Source organism: Neovison vison, chromosome 8 (genome assembly GCF_020171115.1).
Source record: "Neovison vison isolate M4711 chromosome 8, ASM_NN_V1, whole genome shotgun sequence".
Lineage (NCBI taxonomy): Eukaryota > Metazoa > Chordata > Mammalia > Carnivora > Mustelidae > Neogale > Neogale vison.
The window spans coordinates 117458780-117476956 of record NC_058098.1 but is presented as its reverse complement, the minus strand read 5'-3'; the positions used below and the strand labels follow the sequence as shown (position 1 = coordinate 117476956).

General features: G+C 40.0%; 1 long non-coding RNA gene across 1 annotated transcript; it reads left to right on the top strand.

Annotated features, from left to right (window-relative positions):
- The first annotated feature begins 9916 nt into the window (after nucleotides 1–9916).
- On the top strand, nucleotides 9917–15042 carry LOC122915161. Its single transcript, XR_006386021.1, has 3 exons — nucleotides 9917–10040; nucleotides 13713–13833; nucleotides 14664–15042. It is a non-coding gene; the product is annotated as an uncharacterized LOC122915161 (long non-coding RNA).
- The last annotated feature ends 3135 nt before the right edge of the window (nucleotides 15043–18177 follow it).

Sequence of the window (18177 nt, the reverse complement as noted above, 5' to 3'; positions counted from 1 at the left end):
GGGTATGGCCTCCAACTGTGCTCTATATGTTGACCCCTTCAGGATGGGAGTCAGTGTGTAGAGAGTTGGCTTCTGATTGGCTGAGCTCAAATCACAAGCTTTGTCCCAGCTATACCTGGTAGAAGGATGTGTTCCTTTCCTCCTTCACCGTGGAAAGCAGAAACGTAGCTATATTAATTTTCTAGTGTAGCAGTAACAAAGTACCACAGACTGGATGGCCTGAACAACACAAATGTATTTCCTGGCAGTTGCAGAAGCTAGAAGCCCATCCATGTGTCAGCCGGGTTGGTTCCGTCTGAGGCCTGTGAAGGAAGGACCTCGTGTGTAGCCGATCACATTCTCCCTATGTCTTCGCGGCGTCTTTCTGCAGTACCTGTCAGGTCTAGATTTTCAATCCTTGCAAAGACACCAATCACATAGGATTAGGGCCCACCCTCATGACCTCCTGTTAATTTACATCTTTGAAGATTCTATCTCCGAAGATGGTTACATTCTGAAGAGCTAAGGAGTAGGACTTCAACACGTGAGTTTGGGTGGAGGGGGCCACAATCCAGCCCATAATACCGGCATTTCTCTTCCACGGACATTGACATGGTACAGTGCATGTGACTCAGGCTAGAGATAGGGTGCTTCTACAAAGAAGGATTAGATTCCAGGCAGGTCAAAACAAATGATAAATCTCATTCTACTTTTTTTGTCCCATATTATGAAGTTAAAAGATCTTTTTAATGGTATCTATAGAAAGCTCGAAAATCTAAAAAAATACCAACCACATATCATAATGTTCAAGGTTGGTAAAGGTGCAAAAAACCCCAAAACCAAAAAAACCAAAAAACATGCTCTCTCTGCCAGTGGGAATGCAGGCTTTTATCTCCCTTCTTATCATTCTATTTTTACTACTGCTAAAGTAGAGTTGTGCCACTTAAATCTCTCCTCAAGAAGGAATTTGCTCCAACACCTGGGAGGCTCAGTTGATTAAGCAGCTGCCTTGGGCTCAGGTCATGATCCTAGGATCCTGGGATTGAGTCCCACATTGGGCTCCTTGCTCGGCAGGGAGCCTGCTTCTCTCTCTGCCTCTGCCTGCTTGTGCTCTCTCTCTCTTTGACAAATAAATAAAATCTTAAAAAAAAAAAAAAAGAAGAAGGAATTTGCTATTCAGCTGCAAGGGGAAGGAGGTTAGATCCTTTTCTGCTCTTCTGCCTTCAGGATCCAGCTCCACTCTCAAGCCAGGGCTGAGCACTTTCTGGGCAACCCCCGATAACTGAGCATGACAGGGGTACTAGGGCCTGTCCAACACTAGCCTCCTTGAACAGGGACTCTTTGCTCTGGAGCAGCCATTTAGTTTGTATGAGGCTTGGTCAAATCCACGCGGTGATCTGAGCTTTGCCCACCTGCCCCATCCTACCTCGTCCTCCTTTCCTCTGTCACAGCCTTATCCTGACCAAGGCTTTCCGTGCTCCTAATTTCACCTCTGTCTGCATCCCAGAGGGTCCAACACGTAACAGCCACACCCACATAGCACATATATGTAGTCATATTTTTGTTTTCTTGCTGTTCTCATGTTTCTTTGTAGGTCTTTGTTATGCTAATCATGGATTTGCAAACCACTGTATTTTTTGAGGTCGAAAACCCTGTGCTTTTAATGTATTATCATTTGTTTTCTCTTTTACCATCTTACCCTTAATGATAGCATGAAAATTTTGTATGTTTTTCTGAAATCAGTTACGCTGTATAATTGACAATTCACCATCTTCAAGCTTAATTTGGGACTACTTAATCCAGTGACTCATTGAAGACCTAGATAGAAACTGTGGGAGAGAGACAGACACAGACAGACTGGGAGACCACAGAGAGGTCTCCCCCTGAGTACTTGTATAGTAGAGCATAAAACTGAGTGGCTAGTGGTGGCCATGGCCTGTACTATGAACTTACGATCAGAGGAAGGTCTGCAGTTAGAATGAGGAACTGAGCAGATGAACAGAGGAAAACGGATTGGAATAGAGAAGACTTGTTCTGGTTCCCTACGAAATGGTATGGGTCAGAAGCTCACCTGGCTCCCAGCTCCATTCCTGAATCTTCCCTCTGGGTTTGGTGCCATTCTTTAGAGGCTCTCTAATGAATTCCCTTGACTCTGCATGTGTTAGTTTAGACGGGGTTACCAAGCTTTGCGACTCAGGAAGTTATCACTATCACATCACATAAGCACTTTGTCGAGCATAGTAGGAATTCAAAAAAGTTTAACAAAATCTGCATCTTGTTACATTTTTTAGGTGCTTTTTTTTTTTTTTCTTTTTTTACTGTTTCTTCTCAGTGGTCACAAAACCTCTTTTATTATTTAAATTTATTCTCTTAAGCTGTAGATATATGGTAATACTACACACATTCTTTTGCAATCTGTTATCACTTATAAAATATTACTTAGAAAAAATAATAGCAGGGAGAGATGGAGGGAAGGAGGGAGAGAGAGGGAGTGGGCAACCTTACTATTGGACTAATGGAAAGATTGTCCTCTTCACTAAAGAATCAGTTTAGATAAAAGACTTTTGTCTACATGAGGAGTCCAATTTCCAGTTCCTTTGGTGGTGTAAGGTTTTAGGCTTATAGTGGGTAGGGGAACTAGACAGAAACGGCTCCCTTGATTGAGAGTTGACTCTGGACATACGCTGGCAGAGAAGTTGTCACAGGAGTTTGAGTTACCTGAGAAGAAGGGTGGGGATCCTTATTTGGATGAGATTCCTAGATCACTTGGGAACATGGATTTCGTCCATATGTATCCCCAAATGGGCCATGATATTCCACAAAGAGTGCTGGAGGCAAAAATTCAAAGGGATTAAAATTGGTAGACATGGATGAGTCCCTTCTTATGATGATCCCATGATCCAAATATACTGAATAATGCTTCCTTCCCTAGCCCGTATCATGCTGGGTTTTCTTTTTGCCAAGAAAAGGCCTTTGTTTTTGCCCTACTTTTTCCAGATGTCTCAAACTCTTATGCTAATCTAGAGCCTTCAAAATGGTCCCCCTAGGGCAGGTCTCATCTTGCATCTGGACTAAAGGATTGACTGGAAATCCATGCTCTGACCATATGTCTTAGAGCCCCCTTCCAAGTTCTCTGAGATGATTCCTTTCCTTGGCAGCAATGTCTTATCTTTCTTAATCTTGTCACTCTCTGGAACAGGGCACTGGGGTCCTGAAACTTGTTCTCCTCCTCATTTTGTTGCCATTTGGAAATGAGTGAGCTCTGCTTTTCAGCTCTTTTTCAGCTGTTGTTATTAATGATTCCAGACTTCTTCTCTGATCCTGGAATCTGTGACTGGAAAATGTAAGACTACAGAGAATACAAGCCAGTGGTGTTTTCCAAATGTGTGTGTGCAGACTCTATTTTTTCTGTGAATTCATGATGATGGTGCCCGCAAGGGCCAGAAGGATCTTCAGATTATCTCCAAACCCTTTTAACAGCTGATAAAACCCATATTTTATAAGTAACAAAGGAGGCATTTTTTTTCATGTATGGCCTACACAGCGCATAGTCAAGGGCCCCATGAGGTTTCTGGTGGTGTTATCTCTCAGCTGTTATATTGATGGTACATGGTGAATCCTGTCACTTGGACATCAATAGAAAAGTGTGCACTTGACTACACTTTTAAGTGTAATGTCTAAGACAAGATAATTACAAGCAAACCTTACTAATTCTTGGTTACCTATTAATGGAAGAGAATAAGTAGGTGGGCTTATTTTGGGGAAAAAAAGTGAATAATGCATCATTCTGTAGTGCCAGTAGCTCACACAAGTGATGGGAAACAGTGATAGACAACTGGGCTTTGGAGATCATTTCCCCTGGCTTTCAGTTCCAGTTCTGACTCTTTTTGGTTGTTTGACTATGGCTTCATTAAGCTGGCAATAGTCATACCTATTTCATAATGTTTTTGCTGTAATTAAATACGATAATACTTATAATTTTAAGATATTATAGATTATGTTATTTTTAAAGCATGTAGCAAATGTTTGTTGCCTCCTAGAGGCTAACTTATAAAAGTTTTTTGAGCACCTTCTATAAACAGGTGTTAAGTGCCGGGGATAAAAGGACAGATAAGTCAAAATGCTTGCCTTCAAGAAGGCTGCAGTCTAATTGAAGAGACAGGTCTACAAATAGACGTTTTGAATGCAGTGTGGTAAAGGCAATTATATGGAGAGGCATACAAAAGTATAGGAACAGAGGAGACACACAATTAACCTGGAGATGGAGGTGGGATAAGGGGAGGCACTGGGACTATGTGCCTGAGCTGGGGATGAACCAGAAAACAATGAATAAAGACATGCAATGCACACATTTTCAAGATAATGTGATATTCAATATATGTGAGTTTTCCTTAATTTTTCCTGTCTTTAACTCCCATTGAATCACCAACAGTTTTCATATTTTTGGTCATTTACCGGTAATTCCAGGACTCAATTTGTTGGTGTTGGGGAAGGAGGGACCAAATTTATGGACCACCGTGGGTTTATCATTGCAAATTAAAATTCCTCAGATTGGTCTTTAAAATATTGACCACTAAAAGACTAAGAAGAAAAAAATAAGACTAGAAAGACATTAAAACTGGGAAATACCGGGTGTTATAAAATTAGATGCTGAGAAGTATAAACTGGAGGGAAAATTAAGGCAGTAAATATTACTGGTGTGTCCACATGTTTTAAATCTTGCTTTCCTGAGGTGGAAGCTGCCTAGCAACAGAGCCTCCCTGAGGCCCTGTTCTCCACAGCTGGTCAGCTCTTCAGGGTCTGAAGTTGCTGAGATCAGGGGTTATAGCTTGGGAAGGTCTCAGCTTAGAGCAGTGTAGCTGTCAGGATGCTAAGTCTCTGAAAGTCGTAGGACAGCAGGACCAAGGAGATTCAAGGCAGAGAGCTCTGGGAATTGGTTAATCACATGCAGCTTTGTTGCCAGTTAAGTAGATTTTTGTGGACTGGCCTTGGAGCTTTACCATCCTTTATAACTTTTGCTATTGGGTAAATTTATTTGGACTACCAACAGGGCATTGAGAACACAATTCAGCCATAAGATAAATTTAACTATGTCTTTTTCAGGCCATGAAGTGAATCTATGGAAGTCTGGAGTTTGTACCTAAAATGCATAAGTGCCATTTAATGATTGTTTTTTCATTTTTGTACCCAGTTGCTAACACACTTCCTGAGTATAGCGTCTTTAGAATCCTTTCAATGACTTTTCAATGCACAGTTTGGTTGACTAACAAATCAAGTAGCATCTATGAGATTAAGTATATAGGGTACTTTGCTGAGTAGGTTTATCAAATAAAGCTCTGCATTTCAAGATGCTCACACTATAGTCTATTTCCAAGAACAAACCAACACTTGGGCCAGGTCTTCAGGAAATCCAAACATCTGGATTAAAAAAAATGGCAGGAACAATCAATCATCCAATTTTGTCAACATGATGCCAAAGACCTAGATTATTGGAAAGATTTCCCACCAGATGTTAGAAAGTCTGTGGATGTATCTAGAATCAGGACTACAAACACAGACCAAAGAATAAAATGCATCAACAGTTTTGCGAGTCCACATGCATTTTTGCTTTTTTAGTTGGGACAAGGAGAAAGGAAGTTCAGATTTTGTGGAGATGGTGGAGGTTTTCTCCTGTAAGATAATCATTTCAGAATGAGAAAGGAATATTTAGATAGTTTTTGGGGAACCCACTAGGTGCTAAGAGAAAGCTGCATAGGATTTTGGCTACCTCTGCAGTGTAGACTACTTGTCTGGGATTGTGAAAACTGGGAAACACAGTTGTTTTGTGTAAAACAAACTGAACTTTTTGTATTATTCTGTTAAAAAAGCTCTTCTTTTGAGTTTTAGAATAAATTTGTGTTGCTTTTATAGCAAAGAAGAATAAATTTTAAGTGTTCATAGCTACTATTTATTAAGCACTTACTAAGTGGTTGGCACTATAGAAATTTTCTGTACTAAACCCAGTAAGTTAGGTATCATTACTAGCTTTCTTTTGAAGCCCAGAATGCTGAGGCTTTGAGAAGTTCTATAAAAGATTCAAAACTTCCCCACCCATAAGTGACAGAGTTGGGTTTGAGGTCAGGCAGTTTTCTCCAGAACCTGCCACCTGCCTTTTCCCCTTAGCCAGGCTGTCTCTATTGTGACAATCCTACTCTGGGGATCTGCGGCAAATCCAAAGCAGGTCAACAGTCTTCAATAAAACAGCACTGGTGATGGTACAGCAATAATAGTAATGATTAATAAGTACTGAGGACTTACTGTATTGTAATGGTTTTATTTTTATCTCTCATTTTCAGAACTCTTGCTCTGTTCCTACACTGTACAGATAAGGAAGCTAAAGTGTAGAGAGATTGAGTAATGACCAACATCACCTGGATCTTAAGTGGTGGAGCTAGTACTGACCAGGTGAGTAAAATAAAATGCAACAAATACGATTTTCATTGTATCAGATTGAAAATCATAGAAGTAATCATAGAAGTTTGTTGGGAACATACTAGGTGCTAAGAGAAAGCTTTTGATAATTAAATAGAATAGTCTCATATTAACATCAAATTGCAAGATTATTTAATGCAGTTTGAATAAAAGTGAAGGGTCTCATTGGTGAGGAAAAAAATGGAATGTTTCAATGAGAAAAAAACTGGATAAAGAATATAGAAAAGGGATAGTGAAAAGAAATAAGGGGGGGATAGTCAACTATGGCAAATATTTCATTCCAATATAATACAGCAAAATTGATTCAAAGGAAATTGATAAGAATAAAATAACTTTAAATTTGAGACGTTAATCTTTAAACACTGTGATTTTCAAAATAATGCCAACTAAATCATTTGCTACTGATGTCAGAAAACTCAGGTATTTGGGGAAGATGTCATTTAAAAATTATGCTTCTACCACATACTGGTTATGAATTATTCAATAAATGTGTGGGGGTGATATTGTTTACAGCACATTTCTTGCCAACTTCTGTTTTTCACTAAATTTTTTTTTAAACTTGAGGCAGCTTCATAAAGTAATTGGTAATAGAAACAGATGGCACTTTTTTGACCCTTTATTTTAGCTTCTAGGCATTTGCAATCAGTTATAAGCAAGATATGGGGACAGACAATATGCATTAAAATTAGCCCCATCTTTTTTAGCTGCCAAAGAGTAGACATGGTCATAAAATTTGAGTGAAGAACCTTAATCATCTAGTCTGATTCTCATATTTTATAGGTGAGAAAATGCTTGAGGTGAAATGACTAGCACAAGGTCACAGAGGAAGTAAGGGGACCAGATCCCAGCCACTTAGTGTCAGCGATTCCTTGCCCCCACTCCCAGTAGCAAGGCTACATTTTCCATTTGGGGAGATTGAAGTGTTCATATATTATATAAAATTAGGAAATATTTTAAGCATGAAAATAAACAAGAATAATATAACTTTGGAGCATCTATCTTCCCACCCAGTTCTGTCAATAGTTAAAACATTGCCATATTTGGATCACCTTTAAAAAAAAAAAATCATGACTGAGTTTAAGTCTTCTTTTATAGATCAGAATTGCTACATTCAATTTACATTGAAATGATAGCATATTAGCTGTGGATTCATTTGTAACTCTTTTTAAGTCTATTACACAAATACTCTCAATATCCTGGAAATAACAACAACAACAATAATAATGTTGTTATTATTATTACTGGTAAGAGTAACAAGTAGCCTTTATTGTTCTGCTTACTGTATGACAAGCACTTATTTTGCATGCATTGAATTATTATTATTATTATTATTATTGTTGTTGTTATTTTAGAGAGGGAAGAGGGGAAGGGTAGAGGGAGAGGGAGGTAAAGAATCCTAAGCAGGTTCCACACCCAGTGTGTACCCTGATGCAGGGCTCCATCTCACAATGCTGAGATCATGACCTGAACTGAAATCAAGAGTGGGATGCTAGCCCTGCTTCAGGCTCCATGCTCACCACATCTGCTTGAGATTCTCTCTGTCCCTCCCCCTGCTTGCACACTCATGCTCTCTCTCTAAATAGATAAATAAAATCTTAAACCAAAAAAGAGAGAATTAGATGCTTAACTGACCGAACCAGTAGGGATCCCACACATTGTATTATTTTATATAAAATCACATTTTGTTTTTGTCCTAGAGTTCAACTCCTTTTCTTCTAGACAAATTTATTCTCTTTTGTCATTATTCTTTTCAACCCAAATAGGACCGTGTCATATAGGCCTATTTTTTCCTATTGGGCCACGTGGCCTCTGATAGCCTAAAAAGTGTCTTGGAATGGAAAGAGCCAGATGCTTTATTTTGGGGCTGGACATTGCTGCCTGTCAGTTCCACGACCTCAAGAGCAGAACTGGTGCTGGATTTCAGCCTCTACGTGCCCCCTTATGGGAGCACTCTTGTGTAGGGCCAGTCGTTGCTTTACGGTGGCTCTTCTGATGGCCAGAAAGAGAGGACTCTCAAATCTGGGAGGTGAATCTGATCAAGACATGGCCGATCTAAAAGAGGAAAACTGTGAGAACATTTGAATTTGGTTTTGGATGGGTTTATTGAACTTATGTTTGAATAGGGGTTACACCCAATGATGTTCTGAAAACTGACATCAAAGAGAATGAGGAAATCACACTGTGAATGAAGGCTGGGCTGAGGAGAGGCTGGGAACCCATCCAGGTTTTCCTCCAAGAACTCAAACCTTCCTTGGAACAGATCCGAAACTGAAATGATTGGATTTCAAAGCACATTCCTCCTGAAAATGAGATGGACTTAAAGCTAAAGCATCCAGGTAGGAGGAGTGTGGTAGGATGTACCACATGAAAGCTGTACTTGCCTCCAGCTACTTCTATATCATCTCCCTCTGGGACCTGAGTAAAATGAAGATGGTGACTCTGTCATCCACACTTACCATGTCCCTGACATTACATTTCACCCACGTGTACTCTTCACCTTTCCCCAAAGCAGACAGAGATCTTTCACATTTCAGGTTGTCTGTTCATGCCACTTACTTCCTGGCCTGGAATCCTCTTCCCTTCCTCTACCTGGGAGATGCCGACTACAGTCAAGTTCCAGGAAACACAAGTCGGGAACAAGGTGGTTAAAAATGAGTGCAAATCTGGAGAGATAAACAAAATATATATTTAGACTATTCAAATTTGGATAGGATCTCAACTGTCTAAACTCAAAAAACTGGTACATAGTCTGTTCTCAAGAAATATTAATGGGATGAGTGAAGCAGATAATGCTGTGTACGTGTAAGAGACTTGATAATTGTTTGTTGGATTATAAGGTCTTCTGAAATCTTTTATCTGCAGTCAGGTTCCTTTATTTGGCTCTACCCAGTAGATTTTGAGATGCTGTGTGCAGTGCCTTGCCTGAACTGAGACACAGTGATCTGTGAAATCACAGATTATATATGTCACCAGCAGCCTCAGGCACTCCTATACCTGACAACTATTTCTTTACTCCTGTTGTGCTCATTTACTTGAGGGTCTTGACCTCCGTCTTCTTTCTTGCTCTGGCATTCTAGCTCCTGGCTGGAATTTGGAAACTGCCCTGAGCCCTGGTACACTTAACTAGAGCCTGGGCCCACTTGGCTGTGTCTTGCTTTTGGCCCGGGGTGTGGATCATGTCCCCTTCTGTCTACCAAAGTTTCTGCTTCCACAGACTAGCACTGGGAATTGAGAGGCTCCAGCCCTCCCTGATATGGAACATTCCTGTGCTGCACCATAGTGCTGTAGTCAAGGGCGCAGGCCCTAGAATCAGATGGATCTGGGTAAGATTCTAGCTCCTTTATATTTAAGTTTAGTCAAGTTTTTCAACATCTCGTGTAAATTGGAGCTAACAGTAAATCTTCATATTGTAAGGATTAACTAATAATGTAGAGAACACTCAATACTGTGCCCACAGAAGTGATTAACATCTCTTTGATTTCTAAGGTTAAGACCACTGGTCCGAAGCCAGCTGAACACTGGCTGCTGGGATGGATACTGGCCTACTTGGAATCTGGTTATTGACCTGCAGAGGTCAGACCTACTGTGAAGTAAGGAATTCTCCTTCTAGTGTATCTTCTTTTTGTTTCTCTGTTTTCTAGTCAGATTCTAACAAGGAAAGGGTGGGAGGAGCACAGAAGCATCTATCCGTCTCGTGATTTGCCTTGGCCATGCTAAGACAAGAAAGATTGATTATTTTAGAACACAGTAATTAAGTAGGCAGAATACAAACTGCCAATAATATCAACAAAGCAATTCATTAAGCAGAGTTGGTGCACTTGGTTAATAAACTGACTCTAAACAAAAGTTTGCCATGGGCAAGCCAAAATTTTGCATAACTCATCTAAAGATGAGGGAGAGGTGACTTTATTTTTAAAGTGGTTCTAGATATTACTCATGAATGAGTATGGAATAAATACTCTTAGAAATGAATCAGGACATTTCTCTAGAAGGAGTTACCCCTAAAAATGGTACTTGAATTGTGAGGAAATTTCACTTGTGCTCAGCATATTTCATTGTCTCCTTTCAGTGATGTGGTAACTCCGACTCTTTTTTTTCTTTTAATTAATTTATTTATTTGACAGAGAGATCACAAGTAGGCAGAGAGGCAGGCGGAGACTGAGGGGGAAGCAGGCTCCCCGCCGAGCAGACAGCCTGATGCGGGGCTCCATCCCAGGACCCTGAGATCATGACCTGAGCTGAAGGCAGAGGCTTTAACCCACTGAGCCACCCAGGCGCCCCTCAGTGATGTGGTAAAACAACCACACATCTTGGAGTCAGAAAGACATGGCTTTGAATTCCACTCCAACATACACTTACTATCACTGGACCTTAGTTTTCTCCTAGGTGAAATAGCTTTAGTTTCCTCTATTTTTTCAAGAAGGTTGTATGATTAAATGTGATAATGTATTATGATTGAATATGATAATGTATTCTAAGTGATTTGCATCGGGCCAGGTCCAGTTTCTACTCTTTTATCTTTGCCTTCCAAATCTATATGGAAGGCCTACTTACATTGAATAAACTTAGGGAAATCGTGTGATTTCCTCATCTGAAAGCTGTTCTGCATTTATCCCCCCATACAAGAAACATCGATGTGCTCTAATATTCTAGCATAGGGCTTGCTGACACTGTGATCTACTTTGGGGCAGTGCAATTCACTTTTGGGGTGGGGAGGAGCATAAGGGAAGTAAAGTGATTGAACTCATTGACTTGGAGGAACAGGAAAAGGAGGGTTACTGAGCATGTGCTACTATGAGTGAAGTTGTTACCATAGACTATCCATTGCACAGATAATCACTGAGTGCCTAGTACAAGTAAGGCACTGTTCTTGGTGCCGAGGATACAGCAGTGAACACAACAGGTCAAGTCCCTGGTCTCAAGTTGCAACTCAGGTAACTCAGTAAAGTGTAGAGTGCTATTGACAGTGGTCATAATGTTACGAAAAATAGAGCAAAACATGAGTGATGAGGAGTGCTGGGATGGGTGCAGTATTTCTACCTTACATAGTGTGGCCCAGAGAAGGACTCTGATGACGTTTGGGCAGGAGTCTGAAGGGAGTGAAAGTGAGTTTGGAGATACGGAGCCCAAGAGCATTCCATGCAGAGAAATAAGTTGCAAAGGTTCTTGAGGATGGAGGGAACATGGACTTTTTAGAGACTATCGAGGAGATTGGTGTGACTGGAGCAAGAATGAGCCCTTAAAAGGGGGGCTCAGAGAAATGAGGCACGCGTGGGCTGTTGTTCCCAGAAGACCGGTTTGTAAATGTGTGGGGTATTTTCGGTTGTTGGAATGAATGGGATGTGGTACTGTTATACAATGGATGGAGATCAGAGACATTGGGTATACTGCAATAAGTGGGATGGTCCTGCACAGTGAAGAATTGTCCTACATCTTGTCCAGCTTTCAAGTATCTGAATGGGTACACTTGTAGTATAGGGCTGCCACATACAGTTGTGTAGATTGTGGATTATGGGATTTTTGGAAGCACCACTGACATAGCTCTGCCGGGCATGGTGACCCCATATGACAATGTTGTAGACAATATGTATAGATATCAGTGACCCGCTTGCACACAGGTAAAAAAAACTTTGTAATTTTCTGAGTTTGCACCCTAACTCCATTTTACATATAAACAAAAAGCTTATATTTTGCAGCATTATATAATTTCTGAATTTCTTAGGAATGCAACTACTGTATAAGTACAAGAAACTTTACCAAGAATTGTTCCCTATTGTATCAGTCAGGTTTCAGTAAGAAGAGTGAAATCCTATGGTAATTTAAGCAGACAAAATTTATTAATCTAAAGTATTATTAACTATAACATGGAATGAGAATGAGGGATTGGTTGGTAAGAACAGAACTCAAAGAAATAAATGAATGGCAGATATAATGATCAGTACTCTCTCTAGTTAAGAGAGAACATACAAGGAAGAACCACCACTCTGGGTGAGGGGATGTTAAGAGACACTATTTGTTGAACAACACAATCATGAATTACTGAATGGTAAAGAAGTTGCTTTTGCACTGGCAGAACTTGCTGGAACTTGCCAGAAAATCAGGTGCTGGGGAAAACCTTTCTATGGAAATGTCTGTCTGAGGCATTCTGCTATGAGACTAAATAAGAGGTATGCCTGAGGAACGCTTGTCTGCTGGCTGTTGTCTGCTGGATGTCTGACTGCTCTTCATTGCCTGAGCTAGCTAAAGCCCTGGGGGAGGAAATGGCTTATAGGATCTATCATAGCGGCTGCCAGAATCATTTTGTCTGAGAAGAGAGAATAAATAACCCAATCTCTGCTCCCCCCACCGTCTTATCTTCTGCAACTGTCTTCTGTTGACCAAACTCAACTGGAAACTAGCAGGCTAGTGAGTTTGGGTCATTCTGACCACAGGAGTCAGCTAGCTGAGCCAAAGACCAGAGAAGAGAAAGATCTATAATGGATTTGAATGGGAAGCAAATGGACAATATAGAATTGGATCAATTCTAAAAAAAAAAAAAAAAATTTAAAAAATGACAGTTGCCTCAAAGTCCTCTGTTTGATTTGTTATTGCATATGAGATAACTCAACAACGAAGCTGACTTATTCTAGGAGACATTTTTGAAAGGTAGTCTCTCTGACCCCATAAAGTCATAAAGAGGATACAAAGGGCTGGCAGGTCAAGAGAAACTCTGCTATGCTTCTTTCCTGAGCTGACTCACACTTTCTGGCCCCAGGGGCTGTGCTCTTCCCCTCTTCCCTCATTACCCTAGAACTTGCACTTCATATTTGTAATTGGGACCCTTAATATGAGATCCATCCAGGTTTTAATCTTCATCCATCTATGTCATCAAAACATCACATTATTCTCACATGGAGTTGAACTAATTTGAAGAAGAGATTTATGCCAAGCCACTCATGTGTATTAGCCATTGTTCCTAAGGGAAACAATTTTTCTTTCTTAAATCTCACAAACATCTTTAAGTGTTTCAAGGCTTATCATTTAAAAGTGGGATTAGAAGTATTGTATATTCTTAGCCATCTCCAGAGATGGAAAAGGACCAATGAATCATAACCGTGTGCTTATATTGATCTGAAGCTTTCCAGTTGTGGAAAGATAGAAAAGGCTCTCTTGAGAGACAGTGAGGTCCCCCTCATCATAAGTGTTTGGCTATTAACTGTGGAGGGAAGTTGTAGAGCGGATTTAAGTTTTGGGTGTATGGTTGACCCTATTATCTTTTTCAGATCCCTGCCAATGCTGAAACTCCCTGATAGTGTATGATGAACTTTTCTTTCGTCTGGGTTCCTGAGAGATAATTAACAGAGTAGAGCTCCCCAGCAACCCCCTAATGGACACGCAGCCTACGTGAGAATGAACTTTTGAACTACTCAGGTTTTGGGATGATTTTTACTGCAGCATACCCAGCCAGCCCTGATGGATACAGGCATCCTTCATAACAAACAGAGTTAGGGTTTACTCCCTTTCCTGATTCTTCTACCCAGGGCACCATTTCTTAAGGACCCACTGTTCATCAAGAAAATCTGCTGGATCCTAAAACAGACAGCCTGGCCACTTAAATCTCAGTTTGTAGAATATGGTTTATCTGTGGTTCCATTCACCGTTCCAAACACTTCCCATTTTAACCCAAGCTATTTCCTTGGCTTGTGTACCTGCAGCTTTTGGTGAGGAAGGCTTTGCCTCCAAACCTCACTCTGGAGACCTATCCCTGCAGAGGCTAGTTTGCATGATCTCCCTGCCAGTGTATGAGCACCAGCTAGTGCCAGTCTCTGAGCTTGAACACTCTCTACAGTGGCGTCAGAGTTGATGAGAGCTCACGATAGGATGAGATCGAATTTCCCAGTTTTTTAGGTTAGCCTGACATGAAGTCTAGAGTTCAAGCATGTACTAAAACTTATACTCAAAATTATTAGTTTTAGATGCACTCTTTGTAAGGAAAAGAACTCAGGAGTGCTGTGAAAGGGGACTGGGGAGACTAATACCTTCTGAGAACATCTAGGTCATGATGTTCATGTCATAAATCATATGGGGCAGCTGCGATTCTTAAAAACTAATGGCTAAGAAATTTCCCTCCTTTTCAGTGACTTCTCAGTGTCTTCCTACAGGCAAGCACCCAGGGGCAATCACAAGCAGGCGTGAATCATGGAGCACAACTGTGTGTCCCTCATTTGTTGCAGGGTTCTGTGCAAGGACAGGAGGACAAGCAAGCAGGAACAAAGAGGGCAGCTCTCATGTCCTCGAGCCACTGTCAACAAACTGGATATAATTACAATCAGGACACTTGAGAAATTGAACCAAAAAGTTCATCCTCTCATATTGAATTTTAAGGTGATTTTCAGTCATGTAACAGGGTAAAAGGAGGTCAGTTTGAAAACATGGCGAGGTAGGAATATTGGTGTGAGGTTTTCTAGAGCAACTTATTTAACTGGGAGATTGCCTGAGAACCTTTTAAGAAATACCAGGAGGTCTTGAAGAATTGTTTCATTTTCCCCAATATTTGTTTTCTGTGAAATTTATTCTGCTGAACCTTCAAAACAGAAATAAAAAGAATGGGAAATATATTTTTTTCTTTATTTTCAGTCAATGACTGTGACATAAAAAATTCAGATTTAGTACATTGCCACACCCCCAAATATCCTGACTCCTATTTTATCTTGCAATTTGTGTGGACTCCAATAAGCTGCTTCTCTTCCTGAATTTTGTGTGTATTGATCCAGAATAATTTCTTGATTATTTTTAGATTGAAGGCACAAGAAATGTTTCTATTTAAAACACAAGAGAGAAAAAAAAAAAGACATGAGGCTGTAGCAGGATCGATAACTGAAAACCTTTTTCCTGACAGCACAAGTATTGTGGTGTATTTTGTTTTAATTTAAAACAAAAAAATTGGAAATGATTTAATTCCAGTTTATATGTCTTGTCTTTACCATGTGGCATGTAACAGAACACCTAAAGATGAGATATTTTATTCTTTATTAAATGACTGGATAAATTAAACTCTCTGTGTTTGTAAGTAACTCATTTGTGCATCTGTGTGTGTGTGTGTGTTTACAGAATTCAGTGACTTTGTATCCTGTGACCACGATGACATCGTATCTCCCTCCCCTCACCCTCAAATTACTCAACAAGATGGATGTCCTATAGATAACAGCTTCAGTTCTAATGGAAAGAAATTATTTATTGGACGAACTACAGCATGTTCGAACTGCTAAATGAGTAACAAGGATTTGTAAAGAGCCGTAACAGACTTGAAATCAGGAATTGTGGGTTCAAGTCCCAGCTCTGACATTAACTGCTGTTAACCTGTCACTGAGACCCTTGAGCCTTAGTTTCTTATCTCTGAAGAGGAGGTGATAACATTTCTCAAATCTACTCTGTCTTGCCTGATATTTCAGGGCATGCTCTTCCATTTACATAGAACGGCCTTAGGGCCTACTTCTGCCCAGCAAACTCATTTGCAGCATCAAGAATCCAGCGACGCAGCTTCTTTTCCTCTCCAGCCTCCCAAGTAAACTTGAGTGTGTCTTCCTTAGAGAAACCAAGGGACTCTGCATTGCCTCTGACCTGGGAGGTTTCCAGACATCCTGGGACTCTCTTTGCTTGGGAATCTCCTTGACTAACCCTCATGCTCCGGGATGGGTGGCGTTGGGCTGTGTACCTACTCCTCTCTCTCTGCAATGCCCGGCAAGGCTAGGTGCACTTGACAAATGTGTGTGGATTGAATTGGTGTACACACCCGCCTGTCTTAGGGCTGCTGTTGGTTGTTCTGAAAACCACAAGAAGAGAGAGAATTAGCTATTTAAAGAAATAATAGTGATGCTTTGAAAATATCTTTGTTGCTTCTGGATTTTTTTCTGCTTGCACAGCTGGATGCATGGGTCACGGCAAATCTCACCATCTCCAAGTTTCAGATATGAGAATCTGGTACACTCATGGAGCTTTTTCTTTCAGGTTAAATAAGCCCCAATTCCTGTAGTCATGATTTATAGGCCCCATTTTCCAACTCTTTAATCATTTGCATTGGTTTTCTCTGGACCTACTCCAAGTTCTCCAAACACTCATGTTTCAGGCTCCAAACTGGACATAGTATTGAGATACCGAGTAAAAGAATTATCTGTGTGCTCCTATATTTAATATTCTTGTTTATACATAAATGTTTTCTTTTCTCTAATCAGTCTACAAATATTAACTAGGCACTTATGTTATACCTGGCACTGTGCTTCAAAATTTTTGGCAATTTCAAATGTGATTCCTCTCTGTGAGACAGGCTTTCCTTGGTGGTACTACATGAAAAACGTTACATTAATAAGCATCTGTATGGTAGTAATTTATAGAAAAGTGAAGTGACTTTCCATGTCAATAAACATGCTCTTTCTTATCTGGTATGTTTACATGAAATTAATTTAATAGCTCATCTGCTCCATGAATATAACAAGTTCACTTCTCATCCCACATTACACTGTAAATTAAAGAAGGAGGAGAAAATGATCTAATGATTTTTTTCTTTTTTTGCATTCTGTACTTTCAATATGTTCCAATTTTATTCTAACTCACAGATTTTATTCTGGTTTAGCTGACCATTAAGGTTTTCTCTCTACTGTCATTAGAGCTCAGTTAATACTACATATTAAACATTCAACTACTGTATCACTACTGTATACTGCTTTATCTTTGAAGGCATTTTTCATGGCTCTTATTTGATCCTAGTAAGAACCTTACTAATAAAGGTAGAAATTATCACCATCATTATCCATTTGGTTACTCTGAGGCACATTGGAGTCAAGGTTCAGCCAAGATCATACAGATTAATGGAGAGATAAGTGTTCTGACTTATATAGGTTTTCCATCTGAGTTTCTCAAAGCTTGAGAAAAAAATTGGACCATTACAATTACATAAGATCCCTATAGATTAAAACTTCTAGGAAAGCCAAAGTTATAAAAGTTGTAGTATGTAACAAATGCTGTTTTAATGAAAAATATTTGTAATGTACATATAACACTATGTCATGTGATATAATTACACTATCAACAATATAATTAATGTGTTAAGAACAATATTTATCACAAGGATTATGTAAGGATTGTGGTCTGGTAAAAGAGCACAAAATTGGATTATTTAGTGTTGGTATTAGTCAGAAATATCTACCAACCAAACCATCTATCATCTATGATTGATGATAAAAAAAAATTGGTTCACGTGATTCTGGAGGCTGAGAAATCCCAAGACGTGCATTTGGCAAGATGGAGACCCAGGAGAGCCAATGGTATAATTCCAGTCCAAGTCCAGAGGCCTCAGAATCTGGACAGCTGATGATGGTATGTATTTCAGTCCCAAAGCCAGCAGGCTCAAGGCCTAAGAAGAGCCAGCGTTTCAGTCAGAGTCCACAGGCTGGAAAAGACCAATGTCTCAGCTCAAGGGGTTAGGCAGGACAACGTCCCTCTCATTCAGCCTTTTTTGTTTTATTCAGATCTTCAGTTGGTTGGATGAGCCTCACTCACATTAGGGAGAACAATCTGTTTTAATCAGTGTACCCATTCAAACATTCATCTCATCCAGAAACACCTTCACAGACATACCCACAATGTTTGGTTAAATGTCTGGGAACCCCCATGGCCCAGTGAAGTTGACATATAAAATTAACCATCACAGGATACATGATGAACCTTTTAAAATCTTAACAGTATGACTGT